This window comes from Urocitellus parryii, chromosome 16 (assembly GCF_045843805.1).
Source record: "Urocitellus parryii isolate mUroPar1 chromosome 16, mUroPar1.hap1, whole genome shotgun sequence".
NCBI classification, from domain to species: Eukaryota; Metazoa; Chordata; class Mammalia; order Rodentia; family Sciuridae; genus Urocitellus; species Urocitellus parryii.
The window spans coordinates 6881627-6899693 of record NC_135546.1 but is presented as its reverse complement, the minus strand read 5'-3'; the positions used below and the strand labels follow the sequence as shown (position 1 = coordinate 6899693).

General features: G+C 38.3%; 1 protein-coding gene across 1 annotated transcript in view; it reads right to left on the bottom strand.

Annotated features, from left to right (window-relative positions):
* Cntn6 (contactin 6) overlaps positions 1 to 18067 on the bottom strand; it is a 153454-nt gene that overhangs the window by 77403 nt on the left and 57984 nt on the right.

Sequence of the window (18067 nt, the reverse complement as noted above, 5' to 3'; positions counted from 1 at the left end):
ACCATGAGGTAAAGTTGTGCTCATCAGGTATTTTGGTCACAGCCACACAAAAACTAACACAGAATGTGAGACACAGACTCAAGGACAACGACTCTAAAACCGCTGACTTTTCTAAAAAATGCATTTTAACGATAGTTTTCATTTTATCCTCAAACTTCTAAGGTAAACAATGATGAACTATTTTACAGTTCATGCCTTCTCTCTTATTCAAAGTCCTAAACAGACAAAGAATCAATAAAAAAATAAATAAAATAAATAAAAAGAAAGAACAGGAAGACGTGAAAGAAAAATGAAACAACTTTAGCAGTGAGATTTAAAGTTTAACGTAAATTAATTGTGCTAATGCATATTATTCTGTGTAAATAAAAATGATTATAATAAAGTTATAGTGGTATAATATTATTTATGCAATATAAAGAGAAGTAAGACTCCTATATTTAGCTGTATTTTGTGGCATATTTATGAGCACATTTTTTTTTCACTCACAGAATTGGAATTAATAATAATATATCATTCATAGGTTTATTATGAGGATTAAGTGAGATAATCCATGCCGTTACTAACACAGTAAACAATATGCTTAAACATGCATAATAAAATGCAATAATCTAATATGATAAATAATGTAACTGATCAGGTCAAAAGGAAGAATTTGTTTATCATTTATCACGCCCAGAGAATGAATTATCTGTATGATATAGATGTATGTGTTTGTCTTCTCTGTTAAAGAATTTCTACGATTAGGCTTTCAATACAAATTGATTTAACAATCATTCATAAGCTAAGGTCAGACCTCCACATCAAAAACGAAAAGAGTACAAAAGTGTTTTAGTTACCTTTTGCATAGCTGTGACCAAAATACCTAATAGGAACAGCTTAAAGGAAGGAAAGTTTATTGGGGGCTCACAGCTGCAGAGATCTCAGTCCATGGAGGGCGGACTCCAGGACTCCATGGCTCTGGGACCAAGGTGAGGCAGACCAACATGGCGGAAGGGCCCAGCAGATATTCAGCTCATGGAGGGTCAGAAAGCAGAGAGCGGGGCAGTACAAAGGGAAGATGCACTCTTCCAGGGAATACCCTCAGTGACCAACCTCCCCAGCCACACCCCACCTGCCTGAAGTTACCACCTGGTCCATCCATTCCAACTAGGATGGACTGATGCGGTTACAGCTCTCACAATCTGATCTTAACACCTCTGAATATTTCTGCACTAACATAGAAGATTTGGGGGGAACACCTCACATCCAAACCACACAAACAAGAATGGATATAAGTCCCTCAAAGTCAATTTCCTCCCTCCAGCACTACTGCACAGATCACCACCCCTTATAGTGCTCGTGTTGATTTCCCCCACTGCAAGGGGAGTGATCTCCCCCTGTGAGACAGGGCATCCCCTGTCATGGAGGACCCTTGTTCCCACGGGCTTCATCATCAATGGACCATGTTGGTAGCTAGGAAAAGAATCGAACATGGTCTTCCCAAGAAAAGAGAATCCTGTGTAAGAAAGCTGGGCCTTGTAAAATACCATCCACCACCATTAATTGAGTGTTTACTATGTACCAGGCATCGTGACCGATGGCTTCCATAGATCACCTTCTTCGTTAAAGGCTCGGTTGACAGCGTTTAGCCATGCTAATTATCTTTTCAGAATGGTGCTCACGTTCCGACAGATCATTTCAACGAAATTATAACCTGCAATTCTCCTCTGCTTGGAGTTCCAGAACAGTCTGATTTACTGTGATCTGCCTTCGAAGTCTTTTGAGTTGCCCACCCTTTGAGTTGCGGGGGGTATGCTTTTCCTCCTCTGGATTCCGGGGATGGTTTGAGGTTCTATCTACTTGGTGCACCTTGATGATGCTCATGGTGCAAGTTTCCCTGGCAGTTCCTCGGGTGCAAGGGAAAGTGATTTACTTAAGATGCAATCTTAGCATAGGAGTCACACCCACAAGGGCATGGAGCAAGGGGCGATCTTGAAGTGAGCTTTGTAATGGAGATGTGGTTGACTGTAACTGTGCCACAATCCAGAGTCAAAAGGAAGCGCTGCCATCGTTATTCTAACTAACTACAGGGTTCAGCCATTTCTGACATGATTTTCCTTTCATCTCTCATCCTCCTTCTCCTCCCACACCCCCTCTGCCCTTTTTCCCTGCAAGAATTCAAAATTAATGTACTTCTGGATGTAAACCGCAATAAAGAAAACCAATCTGAATCTATTCTGTCATCCAAAGTGTCCTCAGATCCGAGAGGAGGGATTCTTGGACCTTGTATTTCAAAGCGTACATTGCAAAAAGAAAAAAAAAAAAGTCTTTTCTTCCTGTGTTCCTATTTTCTAAAACATCTTCCTGAAATGTGTTATCAGAGTTGTGCCATATAACGAGATGATAAAAGCAACGGTTTTCTTTCTTTCTTCTTGTCCTCACACTCTGATTTTTGTGCTTCTTAAATCGGCATTGGTATAAGTAAGGACTTCAAGTTCATTCTCTCGGGTCTTTGTGCTTTTATAGAATGAGCATCCTATTAATTTTATCTGAAGAGAAAGAAGACGTTTGTTAACCATCTGGCCTAGTTCAACCTGCAGTGGAAGTTAAATCAGAGCTCTTCACACGCTCGTCGAAACCTGCGCTGGGATTCTACACTTTCAGCCCATAAATAGAATTTCCATCACTCGTGCTATTTGAGAAAGCTTATAGTTCTCCCCTGGATTGCTTAAAACTCATTATCCATAGCTTAAGTCCAGACCCTCCTTAGTTCTGAACTAGAGATTGGTACAGAGAACCAGTTTCCTAAGATGCTCGTATTTGGGATTATTCTTAACTTAAACCTCATTTCAGAAAATCCTGTCCGTGGCCATTTTCAATTGCACGGAGCAGGATAACAAAACCCGCCAAGAAGGCTTTGTTAAATTCTCAGACCGTTCAGCTGGCTGCTTTCCGTTCCCCAACTTGAAATATTCAGACAAAGAGCTTAGAATGTTAAGAATGTCCTATGGGGATAGACTGGGGATAAATTCATGAGTTCTGTAGAAAAGCAATCTCACGGTTAGGGGAGAAATGGGAAAAACCTTGCCTTCTGAGGACGGGAAATGTAGTTTTCATGGCCAGGGCCTAGCTGGACTCAATGCTGTTCTCCTTCCAGAATTTATAAGCTAAACTCTTCACCCCAGGCTGGACGTGAGGCCCTTGGGAAGTGACCAGGCCTTGGCGGGTGGAGCCGTCACAAATGACATTAGTGTCCCCAGTAAAGGAGTCTGAGGGAGCTATGGTGTCTCTTCCACCGTGCAAGACACAGCCAGACTGAGCTGCCCAGGCAACGAACAGTGGCCCTCATCCAACCCTTGGCCAGACACAGAATCTGCCATTGCCTTGATTTTAGACCTCCTGGCTCCTAGAGAGAGGAGAAATTGATTTGTGTGTATGTCCTTCCTTCCTTCCTTCCTTCCTTCCTTCCTTCCTTCCTTCCTTCCTTCCTTCCTTCCATCCGTAAGTGCAATGGTAACAGAATGGTACCTTCTCTTGGCAGCGTAAAAGAACACAAGGGAATTTTACAATGCCCGAATGAGAGTGACTTCGTCTCTCGGGGTCTCACCTTCCCTTTACGTTAACTGGAGGTGACAAAGGACACATAAGAAGATCAAGTGAGGAAAGGTCAGCAAGAGTGCATACTGAAATATAAAATTTCAACCCCCAAATAAGAAAGCAAATGTCCGTATGGCAACCGGTCATCAATAGGGACAGCAAAGAACCACTGTCCAAAGGTAAGCATTTTAGGTTTGATTTCTACTCCTTTGGATAGAAGCAAAGTAACCACTGATTCACACACGGACCATAAACTTTCCCATCTTGACAGCAGAGAGAGCTAAAAATGAGACCGTGTTCAGCAGTCAATGATAGTTTGCTCGTAGTTTTCTATTCATAATGAATACTAACCCTAGACACACACACCTCTGGTATTCTTAAAGAAAATGAAACTTGACTTAAGGTTTGAAGGTTTGGGCTTTCTCACATTTATTTGCCTTGACCTTGTCTCAACTCCTAAGTGTAAACTTTCTTATAAAGATGTAAAGGAGATTTGAAAATGATACACTGACATTTCATTATCCCGTTATTATTATGTGTTTATTTATTTATTATTTCTTCTTCTTCTTTTGTTTAGGGTCTTTTTTTTTTTCTTTCTTTCCTTTTTTTGGAACTGGGGATTGAACCCAGGGCTTTGCATGTGGGATGTACGAACTTTGCCACTGACCTACATCCCAGCCCACATCTAGTATTTATTTATTTATTTTATTTTATTTTTTAAGATGGACACAATATCTTTACTATTTATTTTATTTATTTATTTTTTTTTTTGTGGTGCTGAGGATCAAACTCAGTGCCTCACATGTGTGAGGCAAGCGCTCTACCACTGAGCTATAACCCCAGCTCCTACATCTAGTATTTATTGAGCACATCCTATATACCAGGCTCTTAGCTGAGCGCGTCCCTGAAACTACACAATAATACTATAAAACACATGAGTGCTGCTGTTCACAATTGCAGATGAGAAAGACCAGGAGAGTTTGGCTAACATGGCTAACATCACACAGTAAATAAAAAGAGAGAATGTGAGCCCAAGTCTCTTTTTTTTTGCGTAGAAGCTGAGCTCTAAACCACCAAGCCTTATTGATCCTGTTTAATCTAACCAGGTACAAGAGGAGGCTCAACCTTACTAGGATGTGTAATATGTGCTTGGCAAAATGTTCTTTACCTAATGAAATAATGTGCTTTACTCCCAATAGATACAGTTACTTTTTTTCTATAAGGACCTTAGAGGGAAATCAAAGAGTTTTTTTTTTTTACTTTGTTTTGTTTTAAACATATTGACTCTAAATTTTAGTAAAGGCTTAGAGATTGGCTCCAAGCTTAGCAGGAAAATAGGAAAAAAAAAAAAGTTGTTCCTTCTTTGGTCCCAGATCTCTTCCAACATAGATCTCAAATCTTGCTCTCCAGTGACTGCCAATTACTTCACAGTAAGAAGTAGGGTCTCCTGAGAGGTGGTGATAAACTAGACAGAAGAATGAGAAGTCACTTCTGGAAGTATGTACATATTCATCTCAGACGATTTTTAGAGTCTTTAAACTATTTTAATTTTAGAAATGGCATGATAGAAGCCCAATCTATAGTTTATGAGAAAAAAAAAATGTGAACAAATGTTTGATGTTAGACTCAGGGTGTATCTTTAGGATCAGAAGAGGTCACTTGGTCCCTGGACTCTCGATGTGACTGTTCTTGAGAATTGGACTAGATATTTCAGAAAACGTAGCATTTTATCTTCTCTATGTCGGGAATTGCAATTTTCTAAAAATAAACTGAGGAAATTTACAGTGATACGAGCAAAATGAAGCCACAGTTACATTCATGATGTCATTACCCATGATTAAAAAAATAGAAAAATATAAAACCCTCAATGTGCACCAGTCGGAGGCTGGCTGAATATCTATAGTGAATTATCCCACTATCATTACACAAGAGGGAAGAGAAGAGAATTCAGTGACCTACAGATACGTTCATGGTATATTCTCAAGGCTTAAAAAAATTATCATACAAATGAACACACAGAGTAGCATACCAACGGCATTACAAATAAAATAAAGACCGGAAGAGGCTATGCCTAGTCAGATACTGAGAGTGTTTTTCTTCTGATAGAGGAATTAAGGGTAAGGATAATTTTATTTTCTTCTTCTCTGCTTGCTTATGATTTTGGAATTTTGTAAACTGAACATGTCTGATTTTTTTCAATAATTAAAAATATAAACAAATATTTGTTTCATATTTGAAAAATAAGACAACAGGACTCTCCAGTCTTTTTGCATGCCTTGTATTCTTCCCTGAGAGCTGACATTACAGATGCAGTTCCAGAATTCTGTCTGTCTTGCTCTATGGAAAGCCCTAAAATGTCTTGTAATAATTTATAGATATTCCTTTTCCCAGGTTGATTTCATTCCGTGCAATGGATGTGAATTTGCACACACTCCCTGGATTGGGGATTTTCTACTTTGACTTTCAACATTTTCCCTCCTAAGTTCCTTGGACACGTGTTCCTCCTTCTTATGAGATTGAAGTTTCCCCCCACCCACCTCACCCACCACCTGATGTGCAAGGAACATTTTCTAAAAATCTGGTGGACCCAGGAAAGTACAGATCACACCAAAATCTACCTATGCTGTTCCTATAACATATATACCTATGATAATGTTTAATTTATAACTTACATATGGTGAGAGATTAACAAGAACTCATCATAAAATAGAATGATTGCAGTAATGTCATTTCATAAAAACTAAGTGAATGTGATGTGCTTTCTCTTCCTCAAAAATATCTTGTTTATTTCTGGAAATTTCCATTGAATATATTCAGAGTACAATTGAATGTGGAAAATTGAAACTGCATAAAGTAAATCTGTGAATGGGGTGGGGGAGTGTGATTAATCAAATGAAAAGTATTTGCAATTGACAATTTTTCTCTGTTGCTTAACAGAGAAAAGTCAATAGAGCCAGAAGCTTGCTTTTTTTTTTTTTTTTTTGAATCATCAATGCAATTGATAGATCTCAAGCTGGGTAATGAAGAAGAGTACAGGTCAGAGTGACAAATGTCCAAAGCAAAAAAAGATGTCACCCCTGCTTCTATTATTGCACCTGCTAGAATTTCCAACACAACGTTGACTACAAGTGTTGAGAATAGAGGTCCTTGCCATCCTGGGACATGAACAAGAACAAACAAGTTGTATTAGTTCCTTGAAAGACATAAATTACTAAGATCCTCACAAGGAGAAATGGATACTCTAAACAGAATTGCAAAACGAAATTGAATTGATAACCAATATTCTCCTACTGTAGGAAAAGCCACACCCCAATGGTTTCCCTGGTGAATCTCTCGGCACATGAGGAAGAAATAATAATGATTCTGTAATACTCTGTTAGAGAAAATGAGAACAGAGGGAATCATTTTTAATTCTTTTTATGAAATAATCATTATCATAATACCAAAACAAAATGAACATCTTTTAAGAAAGACAATTACACCTCAGTACCTCTCAAGAATATAAGTGTACAAATCCTCAAAAATATTAACAAATCAATTTCAGCAATTAAAAAAAAAGATTTATGTACCACATTCATGTGGGATTGATTCCAGGTGTGCAAGGCTGGTTTGGTTTTTCTTCTATTGGAAATATCTATGAAGGATGCAGAACAGACACTGCACCTAATGGTGAGGAGATGGATGATCTCACACTAGGCAGAGTTAAAAGAGCAGGGTGCCTCTCCTCACCCCACTTAGTCAACTCTGTACTAGAAACCCTCGCTAGTGCAATAATACAAGAAAATGAAATCAAATGTGCAAAGACCGGAGAGGAGGAAATAACATTATTGTTCCATATAGATGATAATGCAAAAATTTCAAAAAATCAACAAAATATCATTCCACAACTGATAAGTGATTACAGCAAGATCATGAGATACAAGATTAATCTCATAAAGTTCCCTAATTTTTATACTAAAAATAGACAGTAGTAATTTGAATAAAACAATTAAAACATGTATGAATACAATATAATATATATTAATAACAAAAATCCAAATGTGTGTGTGTGTATGTTTGTGTGTGTATGAAATCTGTTTGCAGAAAACAAAATGAAACAAATTTTATGAAAGCAATGACAGAAGACTTACTTAAATGGAGAAATATTCCAAGTTCATGGATTGGAAGACTCAATATTGTTAGGATGCCCATTCTTTCTTTCTAACTTGATGAATGGGTTCAATGCAATCACAATTAAAAGACCTGCAAGTTATTTGTGGATACAAAGTGATTATAAACATTGTATGGAAAGACCAGGAAATAAAGCATAACAAGAAACAGCAGACAAGCCGGGCGTGGTGGTACAGGCCTGTCATCCCAGCAGCTTGGGAGGCTGAGGCAAGAGGATTGTGAGTTCAAAGCCAGCCTCAGCAATGGTGAGGCACTAAGCAACTCAATGAGACCTTGTCTCTAAATAAAATACAAAACAAGGCTACAGATCTGGCTCAGTGGCTGAATACCCCTGAGTTCAACCCCTGGTTACTCTCCCACCACCAAAAGAGAAAAGAAAACAAATAGCCAAAATAATAGTAAAAAGTACAAACTTGGAGAACTGACATTACCTGACGTCAAGGTATACTGTAAAGGGGCAGTAATCAAGACAAAGTAGTAATGAAAAAAGAGTAGACAAAACAGTAACCAGAAATAATTTCAGAATCAGACCTAGCCAAATGCAGCCAATATCTTTTGATAAAGGTACAAACATAATGCAATGGAGAGAAGTTTGTCTTTTGAACTAATATTGGAACCAGTGGATGTTTCTATGCTATCAAAAGAATTTGGGCATAAACTCCCCCCAAATTAACGCTAAATGGATCACAGATCGAAATGTAATACATAAAAGTTTAAAAGTTCGATAAGATGACAGAGGAGAAAAACCTAGGTAACATACAGGAATGAGATTTTCCATTTCACACGAAAATCTGATTTATTAAAGGAAAAAAGTAATGGATCGATGGTACCTTATTGAAAAGAAAAAGACAATCCATAGAGTGGGAGAGAGTATTGGCAAAATCCATGTCGGATACACATCCCTACGCAAGATACACAAAGAAATCTTTAAATTCAATGATAAGAAAATAAGCATCTCAGTTGAAAAAGTGGGAAAAGAGCTAAGCAGACGTCTTACAAAAGGAGGTGAACCGATGGTAAACAAGCATATTAAAAAAGATGTTTAGCAAATTTTGTTATCAGAGAACTGCTAATTAAAACATTCAGGAAGGACTACTATTTACCTATTGGAATGTTGACACATTTTTAAGTAAAATGCTAGCTTGTGTTTCGAACTATGTTAAATTTCATCTATGACCAGTGAGAATGCAAAAAAAAAAAAAAAAGGCACAATACTGTTAGAATGAAATTTCATAAGTCAGCACTGAGAAACTAGGTAACAATCCATGTGGTAACAGATGTCGGTCCAAAAGCACATTCAACTTGATCTGATATGTAAAGCTGCACAGAGAAATATGGATAGACGTGTGTAGATCACAGATAGAACATGCACGCATATTTCTTCACTGTGTCATCTGAAATTGCCCGAATGAATGACTTTCCGGAAGCAATGAGGTCACCTAGCACCCAATTATGGTTTCTACTATCCTGGCCAATGGAAGGAACTAGAGATCCTTTGGGGCAATGGCTAGTTTCAGGACGAGAGCTGGGAATACAGAAGGTCAACCTTCATCGTCTTCTAAGGCTGGAAAAAATAAAGAAGGGCTGAAACACACACACAGTACTTCTCCTGTTGATGGCGGGTGTAACAGGGCAGAAGCCTCAACTGAGAGAGCCTCCCCCTCCAGGGGCAAAGCAGAGGTCATTGGAGCATTAAGGTCAATCAAGGAGAACCAGGTTACAACCCAAAGTCTGAGCTCAGAATACAGGAGTCAGTACTGGGGCCAGGAAATTATTGAACATCAATGAACGGGGGAGAAGTGACAAATCTTTCAGGTAGAATTCTAAATACACTGTGCAGCTTCAAGAGGCGATGGGAGGCGAGGCATCTCTTTCCAAAGACTCAGCAATGGAAAGGGGACAATTAGAAGAATTCTGCAGTGGAGAATCCTAGCAAAAATGACTTCAGCCAGCCAGCCAGCCAAAGCCAGTATTCACAGTCACAAGTCACTTTGATAGAACGGTACCCATGATATGACGTGATTAAAAAATGGCGTGTTTTATCTGTGATCTTTCTTCTCAAAACCTATAATCACAGTCTAATGAAGAGGAAAAACATTCATCAAATTCCAGTGGAAGGAAATCCTACCCATCAAACAGATCACCATTCTTTAAAAGTCTCAACGTCTGGGGGGAACATGACTCCGTGGGAGAGCACTTGTCCTAGCATGCAAGAGGCCCTGGGCTCCAGACCCAGCACTGCAAAAACCAACGCAAAACAAACAAACAAAAAAACTCTCAAGGTTTTTGTAAATCAGGAAAATCTGAGATACTGAGAAAGCTAAAAAAAAAAATAATAATAATAACCTAAGCAGACAGGAAACATCAATGTCACATGGTAGAAATCATGATAAAGGGACTTTTAAGTCAAAAAATAAGAAAACATGAAGGAAGCGTGACATTAGTTAATAACAATTCATCAATGTTGGTTGATTTATTGGAACAAATGCCTCCTGATAGTTTAAGATGTTCATAAGAGGAAACTGTGTGGATTTACAAAGAATCTCTATAGCATATGCTTAACTTTCATGTTCTAACATTCTTATTGAAAAAAAACTTGTGAGTCAAAAGAAGAATTTGCAGAAGGAGAAAAAAAAAGGAAGATGAATTCCCTATTTCTCGGAGACTTGAAAAAAGAAAAAAAAAAAAACAAACCTGTAAGTCATAGCCTAAAATTTGGTCTACCAATGGACATGAAAGTGACCCTTTCTAATTTCAATGTAACTAAGAGCCGAACAGAAGAAAGACAGATAGTCAAAGGCTAAGGTGAGGATGCTTGAACCGTCCTTCAGTGAAGGTCTAGAAGGAGAGAGCAGATCCCAAGAGAAAAAGTGGGGTCTTGCATTTTTCTATCAATCTCATCTTTCTCAGCCTGTGAATCCCCCAGGGCTTGGATATGATCTTCCTCATCTCCCCAGTGCCCAGGGCCTGTCCCCTGGAGAATCCCTCCTGACTGACTCGAAGAACTAAGCCGTGATGGATCGGGTGAGATATTCGATACCTAATTGCGGCGTTAATAAATAATTGCTGCTTAATTTGCCAAATGAGTGAGGCCCCATCAATTATCCTCAGAAAGATTAAACACAGAAATTTTAAAGAGATGAATCCATTCTTCTGGAAAAGTCCCTCAAGATTATGTTATCTGCAAGGATAATACAGAAACCACTTCTTTTTTTCTGTGTGGGATTCTTTTTACCACCTCAGCCAAAGCAGCTTTGATGACTGCTGTGATTAACAAGATGATGATTAGTTATTGATTGCCTTTTGTGGCCATTCTGATAGGTGAATTTAATGGTCCCTTAACAATCCAGCTGGGTCTATAAACTCAATGATCAATCTATATTTTTTGGCTTCGTGATGTATATAAGAAAATGGACCAACACCACCCAGCCATTGATGGGGGACTTAGGACCTAACCCCTGATCTCTTTCAATGAAAACTCCATACTCTTCACAGAAAATGATACTGCCTTCAAATGCTAGTGAATCCACTGATAGGTCACTCATTGCTGGAGCACCGGTGTGTGTGTGTGCGTGCATGTGTGTGTGTGTGTGTGTGTGTGTATGTGTGTGTGTGTGTGTGTGTGTGTGTGTGTGTGAGATTCACTGCTGTCTTCCAATTTCTGAATGACCCACTTGATGATGGGTCAGATTTGTGATGTGCCTGCCTGGTTAACAGAGGTGAGTGTTCTGTACAGTTTACGGTGCTATTTTATGCCAAAGGACAGAATCTCATGTCAAAAAGCAAAGCCATTATCAAGAACCTAAAGATCAGGTTTCAGAGTAGATTCTGGCATCCATGGGACAAATCGTACATACCCAGGGAAATATTCTGTTCTCTACCCATTCCATTCAGTGATGAGAAAAAATAGACAAACTACTTATTAGACACCGAGACTGGGAGTTACTACAATATCCGATGGATTAAGAAACAAAAGCAAATGTCAAGGTCTGCAGGAAGCTCAGAGCACCTCGTTGGATCTAAAAATTCTGTTGTCATCTGGAGTGACCTAAGAATTCTCACTGCAGTACAATCTACGGTGATGCGACGGGTATAAGGAGCAAGAGTGCATCCTAAGGAACAGCTCCCCATCAGCAGAAAGTTCCAGAACACCTAAAAAACACTGTTGGGAGACTTGGAATTTATTGTCTGACATTAATAGCCAAGCTGGGTATCCTCTGCTTCCTAAATTAGAAAAGAATAAATAAATAAGGTGGACATGAATGCATAAATACATCCTCGGTGTGACGGCTCCGGAATACATAGGAACACCCAGTGCTACCTACTAATTTTATTTACTTCACAGAGCAACAAGAGCAAAGTGACAGAAGCACTGTTATCTTTTCTGAAGAGGGGAAAATACGTTGGGTTGTTTATCAAAGTAAGAGAATAGAGTTCTGGGGGTTATTGGTTTGATTTCGTCACCAAGAGCAAAGGCCCCTGTTTTTTTTTTTTTTTTTTTTTTCCAAAGGAGACGTGCACATCTGTCAATCATACAGCATCTACCTGGCCCCTATGTAATGGTGCAACCTAGGCGTGGAGTTTTGCAAGTTATTTCACAATGCAATTAATTTGCAGCTTAGATAATTAAGAGTCTGCCATGTTAAACAAATGAGACGAAGCTGAGAGATGAAAGCTGTGAGGGTGTCAACTCTCAAACCCCAACACAGAAAATGAGCTACATGTCCCCAAGTCACAGCAGTTACCGTGTAGGCAGGTACTTCCGTGTTCTGTATTCTCCTGAGCCCAGAGCGGTTTACCAAGGTTATGTTCTCACCCTGAGCCCTGCAGCCAAACTTCCCTCCACCTCTCCAGCTACATTTCCTTCCAACATGATTACAGTGTCTTCCTTTGTTTGCTTTAGTTAGAGAAAGTTCATTTTCAGAGCTCTTCCATGTCATCTTTTCCAGCTTTTTTTAAGAATGGCTCACATGAGCACCATCACACAAACGATCATTCACCTCTTTCTGAGTGATTTTTGAAACACTTCTCACTAAAACATACCTTGGATTTTTTTAAAAGCTTATATTTTGAGTCATTTAAAAAAATATTCAACATATAAAATGAAATACTCATCACTAAAATATTAGTCATTAGCAGACAATATAAATGGGACTGATTTCCATGGTTCCATTTCCAAAAGCATTTGTTAACAGTTTGCTGAATTTTCAAAATTTTTTTCTAATAAAAGGTCTATTTAGTTGGGATCCAACTGATACTGCATATGGAAGATTCATTTTTTTATATTTAGAAGGTAGTTTGATATGAATATCAAAGGGTTGTGTGAATGACAGTTGAATCAGTGAGATATAGATTTGAACTCAGATCTGCAACTAATATTGGTCAAGTGGCCTAATCTCTCTAAAGCTCACTGTATTGACCTTCAAAACTCCACTTGGCCCCTGGCCTTGTAGGCGCAGTTAGGACAGTACTTACTTTCTTCCGGAAACCATAGAAAGTGGCACAAATATGTTGGTGGAGGGGGAAACCCTTTTCCCAGTCATTTAGCCACTGACAAAGCAAAGTTGCAATCCCTGAGAGAGGGAAAATAAATTAATGAAGCCTTTGATAGCTGTTTTTCTGTGTGGAGGTACTTTGCAGATCAGGAATGAGGGTGGGGAGACCCAGTAGTACAGTACGGTTTTGTGGAGGGAAGACGACACAGATCAGAATTCAGGGAGACTGCAGGAATTGCAGAGTAGAATACATGAAAAGAGGTCATTGTGAAGTGAATCTGCCCGGGAGATCTGCATGGAAGAGTTGCATGAGATTGAGGACAGAACAATTTTTAGAGCTCAAACATGGCTGGAGATATTAGAGGTCCCTCCGCCAAAACCAGAACAGAATGACTGCATGAACATTTGAAGCATTCCATAAGGACACTCAGCAGTAAATTAACCTTCACGTTTACTCTGCAACTCCTCTCAGAAAGATTAATAAGCTGCAGAGAAATAAAGCAGATACACAGTAACTGAGCTGTCATAAAATTCCAAGTCCAGTCTTCGTATTGTTACACAACATTCCAGGGTGGGATAATGCAATGCTTACAGTGTTTATTATGCAATTACCACATAGGCAAACAAGCAGAAAAGGGAGAAGGCTGATGGGAAGAAAAAGGACTCGATAGAAACAGACACATAAAGGACTAAGATCATAGCATTAGCAAAAAATGACTGACTTTCCTATCATCCATGGAGCTTCTGTGGAACAACATGGACCTGCAACTGAAATATCTCTAAGCCTTAGACTCTATTTAAGAAGGAGTCTCTAGGGAAACCCAAAACAACCGAAAAGACAAAAGCAGATGCTAGAAGACAGTTTAGCCCTCACACCAGAGCCACATCAAGCAGTAAATACAGCTTAGTTCCTGACCACAGGAGCATAAGACCTCACAACAAAACCCGGCTGCCCCACCTCCTTGTGCCTGATACATACGGCATGTCCAGGTTTCTAACAAAGCTTACAAGGCATGCTAAAAACACTCAGAGGAGACAAAGCAATCATCAGAACCACAGAGAAAAATGATGTCAATTTTGGAGAGTTGGACCAGAAAACAGGCACAGAGATTCAGATGGATTGCTATGGTAAGTTCCCACATTTGGGGGGAAATATGTAAAACCAAATAACACACAATGTTTTTATAAAAAGGTGTCAGCAAATATGATTGATTATTAACATTCACAAGAGTTTACAAGAACCACTTGGCAATAAACCTGCAGTTACAGATTTATAAATTAACAAGCAAGAAGTTGGATTTTGTTTCAGATTAATTATATGCACAACATCAATTTCCTAGCAAATATGTTTTTTTTTAATTTTTGTTTGCTAATTTCCTGTCTGCAAATTTAGAAGAGAGTTGGTATGGTATTTGATAAATGTCAAAATTTGTAATGGACCAAGACGCATTTTCAATATTTTGCAATGTTTCAAACACAATGTCATTTGTTTTCGGAAAACTATTGGCAAGCATATATAAAAATACCTAAAAATCTTTTTGGTGGTAGCCCACAATTTCATGTTTTCCAAAGTAAACCTACGATTTACTCATACCTTTTATCATTTGAAGAAATGAGAAATGTACCAACCCTTCAATCATAGAAATATAAGCTGCTTATTATACAGGGCATTGAAACATGACCCCCTCAGACCAAGAAGATGATTTGGTTTTGCTGTTTTAAATCGGGGGTACTTCCTTTCAATATTAATGACATCATTTCATAAAAAGAATCTGAGCCTTGATTAATTTTAGCTTATAAACATCTTTTGAGGTATACTCTATAAAAATCTATTATTTTCTTGACAGTTTTCTATAGAGTACAGTTAAGTAACTGTCATAATTTTTATTCTTTGTTCAATATTATTTTATGTCTAAGAGTTCTTTTCTACAAAAACTTAACAATAAACATGTGATTTATTAAATCGTGATTTTTTGTGTGTGTATACCAATCACGTTTTCTATTTCGAGATCTTTTTAAACGCTAATTTTTTTTTTCCCGGCTCAAATTTTCCTAGGTCATATATTGCTAGCGGAGTTTTTTATGGAGAAGTTTACACGCTCTGATACATTTTTAGGATTATAAAGTTTACCACGCGTGGTTTAATTGGCTGTCGGTTTTTAATATGCTGATTGTTTTCGTCCCCATGGGATGAAAATTTTATATGTCTCAATTGCTCCCCATACCTCACAGATTCCCGGGCTTTCAGCATCCTGATTGGACTGTGGATTCACTTCTTTCACTCAATCCCCCTGGATTCTTGTAGCGTGTACTCACCATGGGGTCCAAATAGTGAAGCTAAATGGTGAACCTCAAGTCACAGTGTCAAAATCTTCTGACTCTATATTATCATTTCCTTTCTTCCATCTCCAAATTTCTTAGCAAGCTGGGATGAAAGAGGGATGTGGCGGTTTGGCAGGATTTTGAGTGCATGGAACATGCTCCCTAAAATATATGCTCAGTTATCACTTATCGCCAATCTATTTAGTGGGTGTGTGTCTGTGTATGTGTGTGGGGAGGGTGGCGGGGTGGCGGGAGTGGAGAGAGCTTTAGGAGAATGTGGCCATGGTTTATATGTGTACCCTGGACAGCTCAGGTAAGGGGTATGTGATTTCTCATGCACTACTCTTGCAACTTTTCTATAGCTTCGAATACTGTGAACATATACAAAATGAAGAGATCTAATAAGTGAGCCATTCGAATTCTATCTTGATTGAGTTTTCTTCCCATCTCTTTTCCATTCTGATCTTCCCTGATTGCCAAAGAGGTTAATGTGTGAACGACAGAGGAGGATTTATAAACTGCCTGAGATGCATATTGTGATCATGACACACCCACTTTCTCCAACGGACGCCATAAAAATTAGAATGGAATTGGCCTTTAGGATTCAGAGTAACTCAATGCATGTTTATGGACTAAATGCCATTCCCAGTGACTAATGACTTTCCATGTATCCTATATTCTAGTTTTCACAACAAAGACACAAAGCAGGTATCCTTGTGACTCCTTTTGGAGGCGAACATGGAAATTCACAGAGGTCACAAGTAGGTTTGCCAAGGATCGTGACAGTCTTGAGAAAACTAGAAACTGAATCTTGGCCCCCATGATGTCAAAAGCAGTTTCTATAGCCATTTGCTCCAAAGAGCCTAAAACCAAAAGAAGCAACTCCATTCAGATAAGCCACTCAACAGGAAGCTTATTTAACCCAAGTCTCGGTTTCTCATATATAATGAAAATGTGATGCATCCTGTAAGATTTTAAGACATACTCAGGATCTCAACCGAGTCTGGTGGCATCCATGTGTAATCTCAGTGACTCGGGAGGCTGAAGTAGAAAAATAAAAATGCCAGGCAACTCAGTAAGACTCTCAGCAACGTAGGGAGACCCTGTCCCCAAATAAAATTTAAAAAGGCTGAGATGTAGCTCAGTGGGAAGGCATCCCCAGGTTCAATTCCCAGTACTACAAGAAAAAAAATATATATGTGCATATATATACACATATAAATGTATATACATATAATCATATATATAAATTTTGATTTCATATATATACATATATATATGTATATATATATGAAATCAATGATTAAAATAGTAAAGGCAAAAAGCCAGGGCTGGGGTTGTAGCTCAGTGGTAGAGCGCTTGCATACTAGGTGTGAGGCACTGGGTCTGATTCTCAGCACCACATAGATGTAAATTTAAAAAAATGAATAAAGGTTCACCAACAACTAAAATAAAAAAAATATTGAAGGTAAATGGTGAAGTTCAAGTTGCAAAGTAGTTGGTCAATATTTCCTGACTCTTTTTGCTTTCTTCCACCCCCCCCCAATTTCTTAGTGTGTGTATATATATGTATATATATATATGTATATATATACATATACATATATATTTCATATACATATATAAATATATATATATATGTATTATTGTATCACCAATGCTTAGTTACAGGTACTTACAAATAAAATCATTTCCATTAGTGTGTAGATAACTAGCCTCAATACCTTCTGAAGTTTTGTTTTTATTAGGGAAGAGCCTTTCTTATTTAAGTAATCCATATTTCCTCATGCCAAATACAACACGATAAGTTATTAATGTTCTTTTCAGTGACTATTTTTCATTGGTTTTCTTGTTAAAAACGGTCATCTAATTCTCCCAGTATTTTGCTGACATGTATTTTCCTTATTTTTATAAACCTTAATTTCCTTGAAAGGTTAAAAAAATGGTGAAAATTCATCAAGTCCTAAAAGGGAGACCAAGAAAAAAAAAAGACTGATTTAAAGTGCCTCTCTGAATCCCATTTAATCAATCATTAATTATTTATTGGACAAATACTATGAGGCCAGCTTGTATGAAAGTGAAATATGATCTCTTCAATCCATGAGAAACGACTAACATCAGAAATTTAATTCAGAGTATAACACAATTTCATTTATAGAGGAGAAACTAGAAGATTTAGTGGCCAGTGTTTTTTGGGGATGGCTGAGTCCATTTAGTTAATAGAAAGGGTAAAACTACTGAAGACATTTTCTGGAGTTTGGAAAATAAATCCGTTTCTACCTGTGATGGTCACATTACAGACTTTGGATTTAAGGAAATGTCCCCCGAGCTTTTAGGAAGAGTCCCACCCTCCTACCACTCTAAGTCCATTCTGCAGGTGAGGACAACTGGGGAACTTGTAGGATATGGGGAAGTCAGACCTTGCCCCAGACCTACAGACTCAGCATCTGAATTCAGCCATGTTCCAAGTTTATTCTTATGCACCCTCACTCTTGAAAATGACC